We start from the raw sequence: 21,793 nt of genomic DNA on the forward strand, positions 1-21,793 counted from the left end.
CTGTGCATGCCGTGTAAAGTTTAATGAGCACCTTTTGTGGCAGGACATGAATAATGTATACATTAGCCCACTTTAAAGCATACATGCCGCATGTGTCTTGAGAATGGACAGGAGGCGCAGTGATGGACTGGTGAAATTAAAAGCCTGAGGGAGGAGGAGAGAAGTTAAAGGCTCCACATTACGGTCGATTGTGTCACCACGTCGCTTCCAATATTAGTGGGAAGATGGAAAAGATGCCCACCCACCCCCCACCCTCCAGCCAAGTCAATCCCCACCAAAGATGTTCGTTTACAGGCAAAACGAATGCACTGAAGGGTGAAGCCACAGCTGAGATATAGAGTTTCCCAAGGCAGAGGAAAATACTTCCAAGGACTTCTGTCTGAGCAAATGCTCCCAATAGGATAACCAATTTCCTATTAAAGAAATACTACACTGAAAACATATTTTTTTATTTCTTTATATTTGGATCATTTCAGAATTAAAAGACTCTGCTTATTTTTTGGCAAAACCAGAGATACGTTGCTTTGTTAATATTATTATAAGCTGCTTTTGGCTTTTTTTGGCTTTTTCATCATCACAGGTACAAATTTATTAAACATTACAATTATTGATTATTGGTATCAGAGAAGTTTCATTCATTCATTCATTTTCTTTTCGGCTTTCTCCCTTTATTAATCTGGGGTCGCCACTGCGGAATGAACCGCCAACTTATCCAGCATATGTTTTACGCAGCGGATGCCCTTCCAGCCACAATGCATCTCTGGGAAACATCCATACACACTCATACACTACGGACAATTTAGCCAACCCAATTCACCTGTACCACATGTCTTTGGACTCTGGGGGAAACTGGAGCACCCAGAGGAAACCCACGCAAACGCAGGGAGAACATGCAAACTCCACACAGAAACGCCAACTGACCCAGCTGAGGCTTGAACCAGCGACCTTTTTGCTGTGAGGCGACAGCACTACCTACTGTGCCACTGCGTCACCGAGAAGTGAGTTTATTAATGCTTATTAAACCGTTTACCTAATTTCAACAAGACAAACTTGTTCCTGGATTAACATCTATCTTAATCATAGAACAACATTCCAAAAAGCAAATCAGTGATAGGTTTAACAATTACGTTTAGGCTTATGCTTAGATTTTTGCACTTCTACACTGCAAAACACAACAGTCAACTATATCAAATGAAATGAGTGTAGTAAATTCAAAATTTACTGAAAGTTAATTATAGTCATTTGAAAAGAGCGTCCCCTTAGAATTATATGGTTCTATCTGACATTTTTGTCAAAATTGAGTTATTCACATATTATTTTTAAATGGCAACTTATTTACATTATGGGATGTGTTTTTATAAGTTATTTACATTTCAAGGCTTTTTATTTAAAAAACAAAAAAGGTGTATCTACAAAGTTGAACTCTAGCTTGGCTTTATATTGTTCTATCTGTGAGCCAATCAGCATTTTTAATGCATGCACGAGGACGAATCAGGATAAGCTTTCTTTGTCATTTCACTGGACTGCTCCATATAGACAATATCACACAAAATCAGAGTCAATTAAAGAATGCCGCACCACACAAAATTGAAATGTGTGTAAATGTGATGATTTAGAAGCATTTCTTGACATTGAGATTCATTCATTCATTTTCTTTTCGACTTAGTCCCTTTATTAATCTGGGGTTGCCACAGCAGAATGAACCGCCAACTTATCCAGCATATGTTTTACACAGCGGATGCCCTTACAGCTGCAACCCGACACTAGGAAACACCCATACACACTCAATCACACACATACACTATGGCCAATTTTAGTTTATCCAATTCACCTGTACTGCATGTCTTTGGACTTGTGGGGGAAACCAAAGCACCCAGAGGAAACCCACGCAAACACTGGGAGAACATGCAAACTCCACACAGAAACACCAACTGACCCAGCCAAGGCTCGAACCAGTGACCTTCTTGCTGTGAGACAATCGTGCTACCCACTGCGCCACTGCTACGCAAACGTTGAGATGAATTGCTCAATTTTACATTGTTGAAAAAGAAAGGAATATTTAAAAATTTGTATATTAAAAGTGAAATATTTTTATTTTTGTATATACAGTATAGTCAGTGAAACACTTTTCAGTGTTTATTAAACTGATTTGCTCATTGTTTCTTTTAAAGTCTATAAGTTTAATATTAAGCCTTGAAGTGCAAATTCTTAATTTATAATTCAATAAATATAATTCAATAATTTATTTAAAGCATAAAATTTAATAAATATGAACATATTAATTAGATAAAATTAACAGCCGCACTGGAAAAAAAAATTTAGTACAGCCTTGTATGCTTTATTTAAAAAAAAAAAAATGTCATCCTAAAACAAAAAAAAAGTGTTATAGAAAGCAACATTTTTACTTTCTCAAGCATTAATATATTGCTACAGCACAAAACTATATATTTTTTATTGTATTTCTTGATAAGTAATGCTTCAATGAATGATCTGGCAGATAGAACCTTGTAATCCCAAGCGGAAAATTACTTTTCAGAATGAGAAGGTTCTATCTGCATTTACCGTGGTTTATTTACTCCAATTTGCAAATGTAAGAGAACTTTGATAATTTACATTTAGAGTACCCTTAGGGTTTCTGTCATGTTAATGTATGAAGGAGATCTGTTACACACATGTTGTTTGCTATATAGAATGCAAAAACTTTGAAGCTCAATATCTCAAAATCATTCAGAACACAGATAGAACCTTATAATTCTAAGGTGACAAGAGTTTTAAACTGTATTGGAGGTAATTAAATACCTGAAGTAAACAGTACTCATATAGATTCGTTTTTTAACTCAAAGGGTTTGTAGCAAGCTGTTTTACAGTACACAGTTGGTTTGGGTTTCCTTCATTTCTTGGGTTTTACTGTGCTCAAATTGCTTTGTTTACTCAAACCCATTAAGTTCACAGTACTCATTAGGATGAGTTTTGAAACTTTAATAGTTTGTTGCAATCGGTTTCATCGAATGGTTTGAGTTGCCCTAAAGGTACAGTAGGTGATTGTCTTCAGAAACATTTTTTGTTGTGCTGGTTGAACGTCTCTTCACAGTCCAATAGTAATGATAAATGTAAATAATCTAAAAGTGTTTATATGTGTTTTTATAATTTAGGTAAGGCATAAAACTAAAAAATAATTATCCAATTAAATACTGTCGGGCTGACATCTCCCATAATTCCAATTAGTAGCTCAAACTGTCTGTCAACAAATGCAGATTTGGGATTTTGCACATCTCTGTTGAACAATGACAGATTGTGACGCGCTCCCAATATTGTTTACCGCTACTCTGAATATTCAGTCACTACTTATACACTTCTAACTGGCGAATGACATGATTTAGTGGGTTGTCTGCTGTCGTTTCGCGGTGGGCGCGTTCATGATTTCAGAAGGCGTGGCTTTGAAACACAGTTCAATACTAATATGCTAACACAGTCCAAAGCTAATATGCTAACCGATTAGCATTTTGTCAGATCACCTACTGCACCTTGAAATTTTTGGGTTTTACAGCGTGTATGAATTGGGAATGATGATTTTGGGAATAATTTACAGTTATGGTTGGATTTAGGGGAGAGGAATAGGTGTGGATTAAATTTTTTGAACAAAAACATGTTTCAGGATCAAGATAGATGTTAATCCAGGATCACATCTTACTTGGCAAAACCATGTCAGTAGTTTCATGAAAAGTCATTCCTGTGGGCAGTGGTGTAGTGGACGGGCAATCAGAGAATGAACTGCAGTGTGATGAGGACGCCCCCAAAAATTTGAGTTGTTCATTTCGATAATTTGCTTGTAGGACAACTGATGTCCGCTTACTGATCTTTAACTGAATTAATTACCAATACAAATACTATAATCCATTAACAACATGGTACTCAAAGCACATCCTGTTTATTCTTTCTCTTGTAAAATAAGTCACTAATTCCTCTTTTCTTTACTTTAAATTGTTCTTGTTTGTATTTGTGTTTTGTTCAATTAATTAATTGTGGTCATCATAAGGGTGTGTTAAATGAGACAGCAGTTTGCTGGAAAAAAGGAAGTGAGGCAGACATGTTTGACCACTTCATATATTTATGTTAGAATTTTTTTTGGAACAAATTGTTTTTATTATGATTTGCAACTTAAATTTGTATCTATGCTTGCAGATCACTGGTTTACACGCGGATCAATATATGTACGACAAATCCGCCGTTATATGGACTAGAAGTTCCAGTCATGCACCACACATACACTCACACCAGTTCCTGATCCTGACTGAGATGCATAATCTGTATTCCTGCTGGATTCCTGCTGGCTGAGTCTTCTGTAATGTGAAGGGTACTCTAAAGGTACGCTAAAAACAAAGGTGTGGATCAAAATGCAGGTTTTATAAGAATAGTCAGACACACAACAGTCAAAACAGGGGCAATCAGGTACACACAGAGAATCCAGAGTTATAGTCAAATAACAGGCGAGTGGTCAGAAGGCAGGCAGTAGACAGGAATAAACAATCAAACACAGCGAAGGTCAAACACAGCAAGACAAGGCAAAGAAAACCAAGTCGCAATTTTCACAATTCAGTATAACAAGACTCAGCCACACATGGATCCAGCAGAAATACAGATTATGTGACCCAGTGAGGATCAGGAACTAGTGTGCGTGTGGTGCATGATTGGAACTTGTAGTCCATATACCGGTGGATTTGTAGTCCTTATAGTGATCTGCATGTATACCAGTGATCTGCAAGTATAGATAGCTGGTGATTGTGACAGTTGGAATGTGCAATGCATCAACTGTCATATTGGCATGCGCTGATAGATAGCAACTGCAAAGCAACTTTATAATTACTTGCCAAGTATAAATATAGTATATAAGCACATAAATTATGAATTATGTCTGGCAGTTGATTCACTTCTGACCCTGTGGTGCTTTCCACTTGAAATGACATGTCACAAGCAACGAGCATGCATTTTAGATGAGCTTTTACTTAATGTTGGCAGTGCGGTAGAGTTTTACTGTTAGAAAAAAAGAGAAGACATCTGAATTGCAATTTTTGAATCATTTTAAATGTATACTTTGCAGTTTCCACATTTTTATAGTTATCGTATCAGCCACAAATATGTATATTATCAAATCGACTCGCAAGTTCTCACAAACACGTTACATGTGACTGACAACTATTTTTAAACTGCACAAAAATGTCTTATTTATTATTTGATGCTCTACCCTGTAATCATAGTTCTTATGGAATACAGCAAATGTTGTTGAATGTTTATAGACATTTTATTAAACAACTGTCTGGAACACTTGCTTCTGATCCTGACATTACGTGGTATATTACTCTTAGAACTGCTGAAAAAAAAGCTCATCTGGGTAATTTGAATCAACTTGACCATGAGTGACCAAACTCAGTCCTGGAGAGTTTAGCTACAACTTGCCTAAACATACCTAATTGGAAGTTTTTACTTTGGCTGTTTCTCAATTCCAAGAACGCAAAGAGCAGACTTGTATTCTTGTGAAGACCGGTCTTGCCAGGTCACATCGGAAAAACGAACGCAAGAGACTGCAAGAACAGACAACGCGTCCTTTGAGAAATGAGATGTTGCGTTCTTCTTGATGGTCACATGACCTTCATGCATTTTAAAAAGAAAATTAAACATTACAGCACTCATACAATGATTTATTGTTTTCCCCTTGTCTATATATATTAGGTTTAGGTGTCTAGGCGTGTTCTGGCACAAATTAAGCCCTGTATATATATATTGTATATATATATATTAATGTGTTTTTAGGGAAACTCCTGAGATAAATAAGTTTTATCTCTGAACTTTAATTATAAACGGGAAACAGTCGCATTGACTTCTGGGACTTCTAGTGCGAGTTTGGTGCTCAAGTCTGCATCGGTGCATCCTCGATACCAAGAACACATCTGGGAACTTTCACGCATCCTCTGTTCTTGTGGTCTTGATTAGGTGATTCAGGTGTGTCTAATTGGGGTTGGAGCTAAACTCTGCTGGACATTGGCCCTTAAGAGCCGAGTTTGGGCACCCCTGATCTTAACCGTCAGTGAATATATTGAAACATTTGCTTTATTCTTATCTATTAATTTACTGTTCTTGACTTTTTAGTGTCAGCAACTTGTGACTGAATTAGAATACAAGTAGGATATAGTGCAGGGGTCACCAGGGCCGGTGTCCCTGCAGGGTTTAGCTCCAACTTGCCTCAACACACCTGCCTGGATGTTTCAAGTATGCCTAGTAAGACCTTAATTAGCTTGTTTAGGTGTGTTTGATTAGGGTTGGAGCTAAAATCTGCAGGACACCGGCCCTCCAGGAACAAGCTTGGTGACCTATGATATAGTGTATATTTTTGTTTCTTTCTTAAAGTTTTAGGTTTAATGAAAGAGCTAAATTATTGAGCTCAGATCAATGTTTTGTGGAAAGTAGCCAACCATGTAATAAGTGACAAAAACTAAAATAAAACTTTTTCAAGACAATTATCTTCATATATGCATTAGGCAAAATTTTAATTTTAGTAAGTGAATCTCTGAACTTATGAGTGTTTTATTTTGTGTGTGTGTGTGTGTGTGTGTGTGTGTTTGTGTGTGTGTGTGTGTGTGTGTGTGTGTATACAGGATGTTCAGTAAACTGCCCTAATATGCTGTAACCAACTACATATCTCTACTGTGACATAAAATTCTTCATTTCAGCAAAAAGGCCAGTGTATAAGAAACAAAACTCTAGAAATTGCTTATGTAATACACATGACCCACTGACAACATGTGACCTAGATTTCCTAAAAGCCACATGCAGTATATATTACCTGTAAGCTAAAGTGCTGATACTTTCTTTCACGACCTTCAAATAAAAGCAAAAAAAAAAAAGTCAAGATAAATAACAACTACAACTTCCCGAACACAGTCAGTCATCGCTCTCTCTCGGTTTTCATCCAGCAAACCTGCACCATATGCGACAAGCCCTCGCCCCTTTGATCATGTATAAGTGCAGCACTTCCCCCTTCCAATCCATCCCTCCCTCCGCACACATGGCTCACCTAAACCGTCTGTCATCCAGCCCTGTAACCGGCTGCTCTGCTCACTAAATTAGATATCTCCTGCGCAAGTCCTGCTGCTCCACTGAGCCTCATTGAGGAGATTGGTGGGCCTCTATCTTCTGAAAGATCTTCCCCCTGTTGAATAAGCAATGCAGCGTCCTTCTGGCCTGCCCAGGGCGACCCTCATCCACGGTTCCCAACCCCCAACAGATTGCCTTCCCAAGCTACTCGAGAGTCGACGCGGCCACGCTGATGCACAAAGAGTGGATGGGCTTAGCCGCCGGGTGATGGATGCATTTTCACAGCCATCTCTGTTATCTCTCTCAAACAGGTCCCCGACTTCATTCTCTTCCCTTTTCTGCCCCCTTCTACCCTCTCCACCCCCAAGCCATTTCTTTCGCCCCATTTTCTGAAGGTCAATCATTAACACAACTGTGCATTAGCGCTGACCTCATGACCTGCGAACCTGAAAGCCTCAAACTCAGATATTGAGCATTGAAGCCTTGTTTCAGGCTTTCTCAGCTTAGGCGATATGCAGAGGCCGAGTTTTCAAGGTCAAGGACTAAATGACCTGGACCCCAAATAATGCAAATGGGGCCCCAAATCCTCACTGTCTCCATGGACACGGTTTGGGAGTGATTGGATATGTGGAATATCTTCAAGATAATCAATGAGTTTCGCTCAATGAGAGAAAAGCATGGAAATCAGTCAGTAACCAAGACTTGGGGCCCAGCTGGTATTTTGTCCATATAAAAACAAAAATATACGTTCATTTCCAGAAAGGTAAACATCAAATGGACAAAAGCAGGTTTTAGAGAAAGATTAATGCAAAACAAAGTCTCACTTTCAAAAATAAAATTCTGAATTTGCCAACAATGCCGAATGTCCATGATAACGGCAAGGACTTTAGCCGAATACTATTTATATGTTATATTATTATTTACTATTATACATTTCAAACACTTTTTAAATAAAATAAAAAATCATCAAAAATGTAATGTGGTGATCACAATTGTCATTTATCTTTTTGAAGTCACACCATATGAGTTTTACAAACAGAACAAACCTTGCCTTTTTAAAATACAAATATCTTAAATTATGAGAAAACTCATTTTAAAAAGTTATTTATTTCAATAATTTCATGCCAACTGTGAGTTTATTTATATAAAATATTACAAATGTGTTTATGAAAGTGACGAACAAGTTTCTTCTAGTCATGGAACAATAACTATTTTCAAGGTATACCGTAGTTTGGAAAAGTCAAGGTTTTAAAACAGTTCAAATTTTCTGCAATAATGTACCCAAGGTACTTATTAGATTTTTTATTTACTTTTTTGTTCGTTTTTTTAGGACAACAGTATCTCCGGCAGAAAAGATCTCCAAAGATGCCATTTTAAATTGTAAAAACAAAAAATCTGAAGAAGTCAGCAGAAGTCTATAATTCATTTGAATTATTTAGCCTTACATGTTTACAGATAAAATATTGTGGTCAAGAGGGAAAATGTTTTTTTGTTTTTTACACAGACATTTAAAAAGAATTTATTTTCAGGTCCTTAGCCAAGGGGGTTTTGTGGGTTTGGAAGATTCAAAGGTCCAGAATTTGTTCCGTATACGAGTCTCATTTGTATAGGTGTGAACATACACTGGTCTCACGATTCAGTTACAATTATCAAGCCATCGATTAGGTTAAATTCAATATCTCAGTGCATCACGTCGCATTGACGATGCTTTCCACGCACCATTTAATTTTTTCTTCACAGCACAGCAATTTTTGTATTAAAATGTATAAAAATATTTATATACTAGTTGTAATACAATTTTGTCCTTTAATACATACAGTCAGATATATATATATATATATAAACTGTACCTTTAAACAACACAAGCATTTATAGCAAATAAACAAATATAAATATCCCGCTCATCAGAAAGGGCTGCAATTGGCTCTTACATACTGGCGCTCTTCACAGATGAGTGACACTGAAAAGCGGCAGCGGCGATCACAGCTGATCCATGACAGACGTGGTGGAGAAAACTCTGCAGACACGCGTTCGTGTCTGTATCCAGAAGTATCGCTATAACAGCCGAGAGGTGATGAAAAGTCACACCAGCAGTTAAAATGGACCACAGTGAGAGAGAGAGAAATGGAGTTTACTTTTTTAATTTTCCCAATCGCAGTGAAATAGGGGCTTCTGCTGTAAGTGTCAAAAATATATATATATATAAAAATAAAAAAACCTGTCCAGCAAACACACACGCAGTGAAATTGTGCACAGTTTCTGAGTTTTTAAGTAGTTAGAGCATTGTAGTGTCGGGCGATATATGAGATTTTCAGATCGCCATATCGTCCCCCTGTGAGATCACCAATACACGATACTATTGCATGTGTGTTACGTTTTTGTATATATAATATTTGATTATTATATTAAACCATATCTAAGATATTTAATAACCTTACGGTTGATTTTTTTTTTTAACTTATTTAATAACCTACAACATTTGCATGACATTTGATCTTTTTTCTGGTTATTGTTGTTAGGTTTTTATTTGGTTATTATTGTACAATCTGTACATTTTTTATCAAATGTACTTTTTTTTTACAAGAGAGTTTAGAAAAATCATGAAGCTCTTTTATTTTTTATTAATTTTTTTTTATTCAATATTAGCAAAATTCTGACTGCGGAGAGTTAAGTGTGCCGGCCAGTTTGTTATTTGCCTAAATAAATGACAATAGGCTACAGTTTTTAATTTAAAACTTGAACAGATTCCTATTTTTTCTTATGATATATTATGTAATACATATGTATTTTAAAAAGAAGTAATTTTTTTTCATATTTCTTTATTCTAAACGTTTAGGAAATATTCTATATTCTTGGCACATCCAAAAGTGCTATGATGACCATCCGACAAGCTAATCCAGCTAGAAATAGTGCTTAAAAAGTGGACCTTTTTGCCGTTATTCACCTAATTTTCTATTTAATCATGAGATATAAATACTAAATTTAGGTTATATTTTAAGAAAAAAAAACCCACCCCTTACACTAGGCTGGCTATTGGCCTGATTTTAGAGCAGTAATCACAATACCGCAAAACCATGAAACCGTTATATTTTCATCCAAAGTTATCATACTGTCAGAATCTTATTCCAGACCATGCCTAGTTTCTACCGACGAACACTAAATAAAAATTGAGTGATGATGACGACAACTATAATGTAAATATACTGACATTTTAGTAGACTAATAAAAATGAGACGACAATGTGATTGAGAAACGTTTTATGTAAAGTATCAATTCAGAATTAATTTTGGTGTGTGTGATGCATGATGCACATGCACATTTTGAAAAATAGCTGGGGTCCAGAGTAGACGCGGGATGCGACTACATCATCATCCATAGGGGTGTCTGTGTGTCTGATTGAACTACAATGAAATGGCAACAGCTGAGAGAAAAAGAAGGTTCATGTTTGACGTCAAGACAAAAAAACTGTAATCCATTTGTGAAGGATATACTTTAACTGATAAAAACAACAAATCTAAAGCGACATCAGCAGCATGCCAGGGAATCATCCTGAGATTCACACAAAGATAAACTTGGATCTTTTTTTATTTAACCATGTTTGTGCTTTTACTTGACTGAAACTGAATAGCCTCTTGCTGACCTTAAGAGAACTTACTCAGATAGGTTTGTACATTAAAAGCTTTTAAAATCAGTCAGTCTTAATTTCATATGACCATGCCATTCATTTTTTAAAAGGAGCTATTTCCTCACGTTTCATTTTAGCTGTGGCTACAGTTTAGCTAACCTGCTAACTTGTGCTAGATTCACGCACTGTCTGCTTCTGCTGCAATTGTTATGACAACCGATATTTACAGTGTACCTGTATCACAACACAAAAACGGCTATATTCAGGACAACATTCAGAGATGTGATAATTTCTTACGTCTGTAACACTGTAATGGTACACTGTAAACGATTTCTGTTGTTTTCACAGTATTATACTGCATTTCTCAACAGTTTTTTACTGTATAAGCTGTGCACAGTGTGTTACTGTATATATTGTTGTTTTCACAGTATAATAATGTATTTTCAACTTTTCTATACTGTGAACATGGTTAACAGTATGTTACTGTAGATTTTATAATGAATTTTGGGGGAAAATCAGTTACTGTGCATCTAAATACAGTACTGCAAATGACCAAGAACAATTCCACACACACTATATATTATGATTATTATGTTTATTTATTTTTAGACAAATTATTTTGTGAAGTAAATAACCTAACCAGTTTCTTCAGACTGTTCAGTGCATTAAACTGTCCCCTGGTTTTTCATTTTTGGGTGCACTGCACCTTCATTTTATAAGGTAACATGGAAATATTAAATAATATTTAATAAACATAACTTTGTGCTAAACCAAAACGTAAATTGGAACAAAAACAATTGATTCACGTAACTAAAGACTGTTAAACACACAAAATGATTTCAAAGTCAGCTTAAATGTTAGAGTGACCAACCTGCTTTAGACGGATTTAAGAATATTGGGCGCCCATATGGGCCACCGTAGAGGTCCCATATCTCCGCATTTTCAAAACAACATTTTAAAATACGCACTATCTTAATAAATAAACCACAGACTTGAGTTTAAAACAACTACATTCTCGCATGAAAAACGTTTAAAACTTTATTTCATAACACATTTATTATCTAGTCATCGAAGACAGGGGCATGTCTCAATAATGTCTTGGCCGATTAAAGCATGAGGTTTGCCGGATACATGAGTGATGGAGCGCCGTCAACCCCTGGAGGTCAGAATCTCTCCTATCGGCAAAGCACACTTAAAATTAGACATGATATCTAAAAACAAACCACAGATTTGAGTTTGTAAGAACTACATTCTCGCATGAAAAACTGTTGAAACTTCATTTCGTGACATATTAAACGCAATATTTATGATATGATCTGGCTTTTCTCATCCGGTGTGAAATGAACTCTGGGAGAAAAAAATATTAATTCTCAAAACACTTCAAGCGAACATTATTCTTATTGTTAAAGTCAGATATATGTAATATTTTCGCTGGTAAAGTGAGAAAAAAAAACAATATTACTATTTTATCAATATCACGTTTGCACTGGTTCGGTTCAGCACTCAAAGAACACCGAATCGGATTGAACCGTTTGCTCGGGAATTATTTTATCACACGTGTTTACAAGCACATTCAGTAATATGTGTATAAATGTGTGTGGCCGAGCAGTATTACGATATAGTAATGATTCATTGTTGTGTCTTACAATAATATGCAAAAAGGAATCGGTTTTAGGCGGATTCGACTCTTTACTGTTCTAAGGAGCCGATTCATAGAACCGAGCCGACTCGATTCGACCTTCACCAGGCAAGCAACGGCTCTTCTAATTTGAAATCCACCTGTCGCCTTTTCTTGTGAATTCCTCCTCGGTAAGTGTTTAAAAGTCAAATTCTGTTCTTTAAAGGATTGTTTTGTGTATATTTCCGTGTAGTATGTGTGTAATTTAAAATAATTAACCAAATTACTTTAGCTGTAGGTACTTATGTCACGTTATTCGACGCCAGACCGTGTTTGTAGTGTTTGAGAGGTATTAGATAACGTACAGTGAGTTTATCTTGAGTAAGTTTTTGACCATAGTAACGTTACCTGAAAAAAAAAACGTAACTTTTACTTGGGGTTAACTGCATTAATGAATTCTCTATTTCAGAACAACACTGAGATGAAGGCAAAGTCACCATGAAAAGTTAAACGTTTAACGTTAAGGTAAGCTCTGGTCTTCACGTGGTCATTATGACTAAGTTATCATTATGGTTAAATTTGTAAACTAAGTTAACGTTAGTTATTTAAACTAAACTCACAATGAAACAAGTCTAACTGTTTTATTAAATTGAGCTGATAATAAAATTCAGTTGATGTCTTTTAAGCTAACGTTAATATTAACATAATACATATTAATTGTCTATTTCTCACTGGTTAATGAGCTTATTGTATAACGTTATTGTGTCATTAATTGTACATTTTATTTTTAGTGTTCAGGTGTAGGGAATGATTTGTATACAAATTTATTTGAACCCCATACAGATTGGTATGGTTGTACCATAAATTTAGATTATTAAATGTGAAGTCTTATTTTACTCTTATTATATTTATCTTTTTTGCAGCTACAGCAATTGATGTTGAAAAACTGATGCTACCAATCTCTGTCCTCACATGATTATTCAAGGTAATGTTGATGTCTTCTTCATTTTGATTAGATTTTGAAATGTCAAGTTGTTCACAGATTTGTTGTGAGGAGTTTCATGTACAACCTCTTTTTCTTCTTCCAGTAGCGACGCAGTGGCACAGTAGGTAGTGCTGTCACCTCACAGCAAGAAGGTTGCTGGTTCGAGCCTCGGCTGGGTCAGTTGGCTGAATACAATGGCATAATGATTCTGCTTGCTCACAGGAGGTACTTGATTTAGTTTTCCTCAAGCGATACATCAGTTTTTATGAGTAATGCGTGACACTTGAATTGAAGGGACAGTTCACCCAAAAATGAAAATAATGGCATCTTTGGCATCCTCCACTTGTTTCAAAATAGTTAGATTTTTTTTGTTCCATTGAACACAAATTCATTTTTTTTTTTAAGAAATTTGGTTCAAATATGGATGTCAGTAGTTACTGGTTTCTAACATTCTTCAAAATATCTGCTTTAGTGTTCAACAGAAATTTAAATGGATTTAAAACACATGGAGTAATGGTGGCAGAAAAGTAAACTATCCTTTTAAATATTTTATTCTGAGACTTATTTATATGTGTCTTGTCTTTTGCCATATTGTCTTTCTAGCTCAGATTGTGATGGACCTGGAATGCGACACCAGTTACTCTTAAGTCAAGAACCAAATAAAGCACAGATGTGGAGCGATCTGCAACTAAACTAACTGGAAGAAAGGAACCTTTAGGTAAAAACACCTGCTTTATTTAGATCTGAAGTATTTTATTTGGCATAGAGTATTATTTTTTAATCTTATTCACATTTTATGTTATGTATATACTGAATATAAGTCATTTAAATTTCACAAATGATTGAATATAAAATATCATCTAGATGTCTTATTTTTCATTGTATTAAATAGGGGTGCTCAACCCTGTTGCTGGAGATCGACCTTTCTGCAGAGTTTAGCTCCAACCCTGATCAAACGCAACTAAACCAACTAAATAGTATCTGAAGGAGCACTTGGTAAAAAAAAAAAAAAGGCAGGTGTTCTTGATCAAGGTTGTAGGTGAGCTCTGCGGAAAGGTAGATCTCCAGGAACAGGGTTGAGCACCCCTGATCTAAATGCTCAAAAATGCTGTTTTCGAGGCGAGGTTGGATGTAGTTCAGAAATAGATTCATTAGGATCAATGCTTAAAGTAAATGTTTACTTCTCTCTGTAGACCAAACATGCTTTGTATCCCACACATTTTAATAAATTATTTATTTTGGTTACTTTTACATCTAAATATGGGTAAGCAAGTATTTAATAAATAAAATTATTTTAAACCACTTGACTTAACCAAATGACTCTATTACCCTAGCTACTGGGAAAAAACATGTAAAATAACAGATTTGTTTTTTTTTTTACAGTGTGGGTGAACATACTACCTTGATATCCATCAAAGACTGCACAAGAGCTCATTTGATGGCACATATTCTGTCCTGTCTACATCTCTGACAACCTGGAAGTGCTTCGACATCAGTGAGTAGTAAATCTTCATATTATCATGCATTCAGTATTTCTGTAAGCCTATCTTTAATGTTAGTTTGTAATCAGCAGTGACTGTTTTAAAAAATTTGGTATTTAAATTATTCTTAAGGTTTTACTGATGCTGTGCACAGTAACGTCATGATGATTTAATTTGAGGAAATGTCACTGGTGAGGTGTAATAATATTTATTTGTCTCACTGACATGCCATCACTGCATATTGAAATACAGTAATACGAATTGACTTCAAAATATTATCTCAAACATTTCATGAAGTAGACTACTTGACTACTCTTCAGTTCTCTGCTCAACTTTAACACATTTGATCGTGTTGCTGCACCTCTCGGCAGATTTTGCCAAAAATGAATGCTTAGTGATTACTTTTTTTTATGCGAACCAAATGTCAGTAACTTATCATTAGCATTATTTTTTTTTAAATCACCCATGGCTTTCATGCTCTCTAACGTAATCTTGTCTGTAAGTTAGAAGTAGATTTTCACATGTTAAAAGCCTAAAAGTACTTGATTAACATTAGTCACGTTAAATTAGATTATTTTATTTATTTATTTATTTTTAATATGTAGCCTCTTAAGGTCAGAATTAACTGTGTTCACCCCTCTTAAATTCGTGGAAGCGCTAGTGTGGTCATGGAATCAGATATTCAAGCTTTACAGAGTCAGACATTAAGTTAAGATGAGACTTTATTTTTTACATACCTGTGTGGACACCTGACTAGTGTTGACTTGACTGATCTTTTCCCCATTAACATTAGTGTAATTGTAAATAGACAACAATCTGTATTTTGCCAACAAAAACGATAAAAATAAAAACTGTTTTATATATATAAAACAGCAGTGCAGTGTTTGGTTTCTGAATGAATGAAATCATTTGAGGCATGATTAGTTTTTACTCCAGTGATTGATTTTGCTTTTCATTTTTGCAGGATCATCAGAAGTGCTCCTGCCCTTTTTCACTGTCCCTTTTCCACAACATCATTTGGCCTTCATCATTTCGTGTCTTGTAGCAGTATTTTCATCTGTTTTTAAAATTGTAATACTTTTTGATGCATTAATTGTTGACTGGCTTTAATTATCAATTGTTCATTAGTGTTCTGTTGCTTTGTTATATTAAATAATTGCTACTGTTTCAGAAGGGTTTACACAATAAACTTTTATTGTGAAGTTAAAGTTTCAGTTTCTTTATTTTTCTTGTATTTCTTGAACAATTAAAATAACATTTGTGCAATTTTTGAACATTTCTTTGCTCATTATAAAGTAGCACTATTAAATACAATAAAATAACATTTAATAACTGTAAAATACTATACAGTAATAATGAAAGTAACGTTAAAATACTGTAGTTCTGCATGGTAAAAATGTACAATAAAATACTGTTTTCAGTTTTGCAGTATTTGTATCACTACTGTAATTGGTGTTACAGTATAAAAAGAAAACAGTAAAATGATGTATTACATTTTACAGTAAATGTAATACTAAAGTAATTAGTATTACAGTAATGTTACTGTTTTATGAAATACAGCAGCTACTGGATAATTGTTGCCAGTAACTTACTGTTAATTTAACAAGAAATCGTTTACAGTGTACTGTAATGCTATAATCTTCGCTTATCAGAGTCGCACTCAACAGGCAAGATAACGAAACTGCCTTAAAGTGAAGTACACTTCTTTATTTTTACATATGGTACATCTTCACTTTATAACTCTTTTATGTGAGTTTACTCACACAAATATACAGCTGAGGACCATGTACTATAACACCAACTACAACAGTAAAGCTAAAAATATTTTAACCCTTAGCCAGCACCAAGACGCGGGCGAACTGGGGCTCTGCCTTTCCACATGTTAATGTTTATGAATAGATTACATCAAAAAGAACATGAGTGATCTTTACAAACTGTACATTAGCTTAAAGCTACAACCCTCAAGCAGCCATTGTAGCTAGTTGTTTTTCAATGGGAAATTAAAAATTCTATTTTTACTGTTCATAATATTTGGTGCCAGTTAATCAGGATTTTTATCTATTTGACTCATTGGATGGAAACAGTGCTTTATGCGCACGTCTGTTATACGATATTCCAGTTTTGCTCATAAATTTTGCATCTATGGATGAATACCTAGCTATTTATAAAAGTTTTCCTCAAAGGGGTAGAACAGTCCAGTAAAATATGCCTAACAAGTTTGACAACACAGAGGAATAATTAGGAGGAAATATCTTGCCCCAACATCAAAACTGATTCCATTTAACTGGTAAGCAGCCATATACTGTAGATCCAAATTAATTTTTGTTACGAAGTCAACAACATATTCATTAACGAGGTGTATTCAAGTCATTGTCACAGATTTATTCAGGAATAGATTGAAAACGCAATTTATGCAAACAAAGACCTCAAAGCTGAATCCTGGCAGCAGATTAAACGCAAAGAAGCAAATTGGAAAACACTAAAACTGGCATAACCAAGGTTAAATTTAGGTTCACATCTAAATTCTTAACGTTCTAGAATACCTCAAGCAACACATCATTCTTTTCACAGTGTTGTGATGACATTTTATTTTACGCATTCTCATTATTAATGAAACAATACATTGGATTCTTAATTAGCCAGCCAACGAGTCTTCATTATGTCCTAAAACAAAGAAACACAGACCTGGGGGCTTTCATTGTGTTTTCAAAATGAAAAAGTGCACAGCGCTGTACCATCGCAAGCAAAATCTCAGAAACATTCATCCTGGACAAGCATCTTCATCACAAACAATGATGTTTGGCCTCAAACAAAACCCTCCTTCATTCCTGCAAAGTCGGCATTTCGAGCCTCCCTCTCACAGCTCTGGAGTTTCACCAGAACCTTGATGTATCACATATCTTTGTGTTTTTCCTGCATGGCCGTGTCTGGGAGGCAAGGGTCAAAGGGTGAAATAAAGCAGAAGCTATTTAAAGTCTGACAGGGCCTTGAAAGTCAGAACGCACTGCTGACGATACTTCGAATGAGGCCCCGTCAAACAAAGGTGTGGTTTGTTAAAATCTCACCCCCAAAAAAAGAAAAGATACACGACAAGGGATTATTGTGGGTTCTTTTGACCCTTTAAGCCCCTGGAGAATAAATGTTTTCAATTTGTACCAGCTGAACAAGTCTAGTGAGTGTCATACATGCTCAAAAAACATGAGAATAAAATATGAGTATTACAACAGCGCATTGACATGCGTACAACACAGAAACCATAAATCACTTCTTTGGATTACACGCCATTTATGATAGTCAATATCAGCAGAACGCAAACCCCCCGGACACCAAGCATGCATGCATACAGAGACTGACCTTAACCAGATTAAATCTATACGCCATGTTAAATCATTTACACTTGAGTCCAAAGCGAGATTTGCGATATTGCTTGAAACAGCATTTTTTTTCCACATTGAAAGATAGGCTATTTTTCATTTACCGCAGGAGATCGAGAAATGTGGGCTGTGCGCTGTTTGCTAAACATATCATCAAATCTTGTAAAGCCTGCTTAATATTTAAAGTCCTGGCTATCCGAGCTAATGGCACAGGGCAAGAATACGCTATTATAAAGTCAATAGTTTTATTAAGACAAATGATGGCATGGGGAAGAGGTTATTTTGATTAGTGCGGTTCTTGCTTTTTAAAGGGGTAGACATGCTATAATTTATATAAGAAGAGCTTCAAGTTTGCATTTTAAACAATTTCTCAGTTTCTGTGATGTTTAATTTATTTTATCAGTTTTCTAAACGATTTTTGAAATTTACAAAGTGAAACAGACTACTTACTTTTGGGATTATAACTAAATATAACTCAAAATAGAAATCAATTAAACAAAAAAAAAAATGCTATACATAAGGTAAGGCGATGTCGACCAATTTGGCATTGTACAATGTCTAATGTGAAACATCCCGATGGACGATGTCATCGTCATTATAGGCGGAGGTGATAGGGCTGCTCGATTTTGGGAAAAATCATAATCACAACTATATTGGTCATAATTGTAATCACAATTATTTGCACTTTGAATCTGAATGCTTGTTTTTTGAAATAATTTATTAGAAATGATTATTAAAACTATTATGTTCAGAAATAAGTTGAAAAAAAAATTTAATTTCCATGAAACAGAAATTGGGGAGGAAAAGGGACGCTAATATTCAGGAGGGCTAATAAATCTGACTTCAACTGCATATATACAGTTATTTTCCACCCCGCAAAGGAAAGAGAAATAAATACAATAGAATAAAAATATGAAACAAACTGTGCTTTAAGCATCTTCACTGTAAGAAAAACACTTTAGCTACAAAAGTCCTGTAGTCAAGAGCACTGAGGGATTTTCTCATTTTGTTGTTTGATTAATAATCATAAAAACAAGCGGCAGCAGGAACATCGCGCACTTTCACTTTAATAGTTTCTCTTTCAAGTCATTTGATTCTCAACTCGTATGTTCATTACACAAATAAGGGTTAATATAAATAATCACTAAACACCACGTTTTAACACCTATTTGACCATTAAAGCGCTCACATTAAGATGACTTTAGATGTGTGTGCTCTGCTCATCTCAGTGTGCAAATGCGACCGAATGCTGATTCGCGCCGCACACACACACAAGCATGCAGTCTTTCGCGCTGCCAAGTTAATAATCGTTTATCTCGATTAATGGTTTTTCATAATCGTAAAAGCTGAAGTCGAAATCAGATTTTCGATTAATTAATTTAATTCGATTAATTAGGAGGTGAATACATTTTTTATGATTTATTAATTCATTCATTACAAATTAATAATTTATAGCCTACCATTTCAACTACCTGACCCTAATGGTCTTTGTTTTACCCATCAACAAATCATAAATTAATAAAGATAAGTTGCACACAAATTACCACCTGTCAGTCACTTTTTCCGAGGTTGGTTGGTAAAAAAGGTGCACAACCAACAGTATCTGAGGTTTTCACAAAAATTACTAAGTACAAGAGTAAAAGTGAAAGACTGAAGCAGTGTATTGACACCGTGACATGTTACCTGAAGACAGAAGAGTCGTTAGATAGAGACAAGATTAATTAAATATCATGTTTAACAGCTATAGTGAGACGCGATCCAGCGGTACATCCTTGATAAACTGTCAGGCATGCACTGCTCTCTGGAGCTCAGACGAGCGCATGACAGTGTGTGTGGCTGTGTGTGAAGTCAAGTGATGTGTGTTTTCAGCGGACGAAGGGTTGTTCAGAAATTTTAGGTAAAACACAGTGTGGATGTGGATCATTTTCGTTCAAAAATACCATTTTAAAACTAAAACGTATTAGTGTAAACAGGGCCTGAGTGTGTATTTGTCACAAGCGGATTTACGATGGGGGCGGGGCGGAGGATCGGTGATGCTGGTTTAGCATCGTGTTGTCTATTGGCCATCGGCGATGGAAGATAGCATCATCTATCGGCCAAACCTTAGTTATACACCACGTACCAGTACCGGTTTGTAGATCAATTAATACCGGGCCGCACAAGAAATGATTAATTATTTTTGATTTATGTGAGTCTGAAGGATCTTTTATTTTGAAAAATGACCGAATTCTCTCGGTTACATCTCGATCACTTGAGCGCCCAAATTCAACCCACAAGCAGCAAAATGGGTAAGGAACAGATGTCTCTGGAAAGTCCCAGTGAAGGACCCCTGAACCGCCAAGAAATAGATCCATGATCCATTGGTCAACAAATCAGATAAATCCAACATGTCTGTGCAAGATCAACTGCTGAAAATAGCAAATGATAGTGGACTTTTAGGGGCTGTTTGTAGAGTTCAAGCAAGTTCATTATTTCCAGTAGAGGAGCGCTGGCTATGTGCTCAAGCAACGTAAAGCAATGACTGTAAGAAATATGGACAACACACAACAGTGCCTTTTCCCGTTGAATGCTTTAACGGTGTGCAGTTGCATTTTTTATTGTACTGCATTATTACGACAAGCATTAGAATGTTATTACAACAAAGGTACTTGACACTGCAGAAACAGTACATGCATTATAGCAGTATGTTACTTCAAATAAGAAAGACATTAAGCATGCTACCACACACACAGACATTTCAGCAGCAAATGAACTGCATTTAGATGAAAAATATGACTTTTAAGAAACACTTTGACTATGTTTCATGAGTACATCCAGGCCTCCAAGCATGAATCAGCCAGTCGCCTTTCCAAACAGCACATTAGCATCTCCGAAACCTTATGATGATGTAGGCGTTAATTGCTTTGACGCCCTAAATCTGGCAATAATCCTTATTAAACTCAACTTGCATGTGATTTAAAGAGCACACAAGCACATCTGGCTCACATCAGAGATCCTCATTTGCCAAAAACACAACCGCCTGCTAAAACATGGGGTGTTGCTCGAGTATTTCAACACAGCAATCTGGAACACCAAAAATCAACATACATTTGTTGAGAACACAAAGTATTTTAAGTATACTTATTTGCAGAATCTAGAAGCATGATTTCACCTACACTGACGATAAAATCGACTGATTTGAAAAAATCCAGATGCATGATCTTACCTATATTGACAACAAAACTGACCAATTTGCAAAATCCAGAAACATGAATTCACCTATAATGATCATAAAACTGACCAATTTCCAGAATCCAGAAGCCTGATTTCACCTATGCTAAAGATAAAACTGACTGATTTGAAGAATCCAGAAGTATGATTTCAACTACCAACGTAAAACTGACCAATTTCCAGAATCCAGAAGAATGATTTAACCTATACTGATCATAAAACTGACCAACTTCCAGAATCCAGAAGCCTGATTTCACCTACACTCATCATAAAACTGACTAATTTGAAGAATCCAGAAGTATGATTTCACCCATCAACGTAAAACTGACCAATTTCCAGAATCCAGAAGCCTGATTTCACCTATGCTAAAGATAAAACTGACTGATTTGAAGAATCCAGAGGTATGATTTC

General features: G+C 35.6%; 3 long non-coding RNA genes across 3 annotated transcripts in view; 2 read left to right on the plus strand and 1 right to left on the minus strand.

Annotated features, from left to right (window-relative positions):
* The window catches only part of LOC147840026 (uncharacterized), a 128,030-nt gene that overhangs the window by 86,255 nt on the left and 19,982 nt on the right, over positions 1–21,793 (minus strand). The gene's annotated exons all lie outside the window — the stretch shown is intronic.
* LOC147833138 (uncharacterized) lies at positions 9,545–20,133 on the plus strand. Its single transcript, XR_015513652.1, has 3 exons — positions 9,545–11,029; positions 16,419–18,779; positions 19,572–20,133. It is a non-coding gene; the product is annotated as an uncharacterized LOC147833138 (long non-coding RNA).
* LOC137488970 (uncharacterized) lies at positions 11,837–16,004 on the plus strand. The gene is made up of 7 exons (XR_015513643.1): positions 11,837–12,523; positions 12,802–12,857; positions 13,256–13,317; positions 13,421–13,542; positions 13,921–14,035; positions 14,701–14,812; positions 15,763–16,004. It is a non-coding gene; the product is annotated as an uncharacterized LOC137488970 (long non-coding RNA).

The sequence above is a fragment of the Danio rerio genome, chromosome 17 (assembly GCF_052040795.2).
Source record: "Danio rerio strain M-AB ecotype USA chromosome 17, GRCz13ab, whole genome shotgun sequence".
Lineage (NCBI taxonomy): Eukaryota > Metazoa > Chordata > Actinopteri > Cypriniformes > Danionidae > Danio > Danio rerio.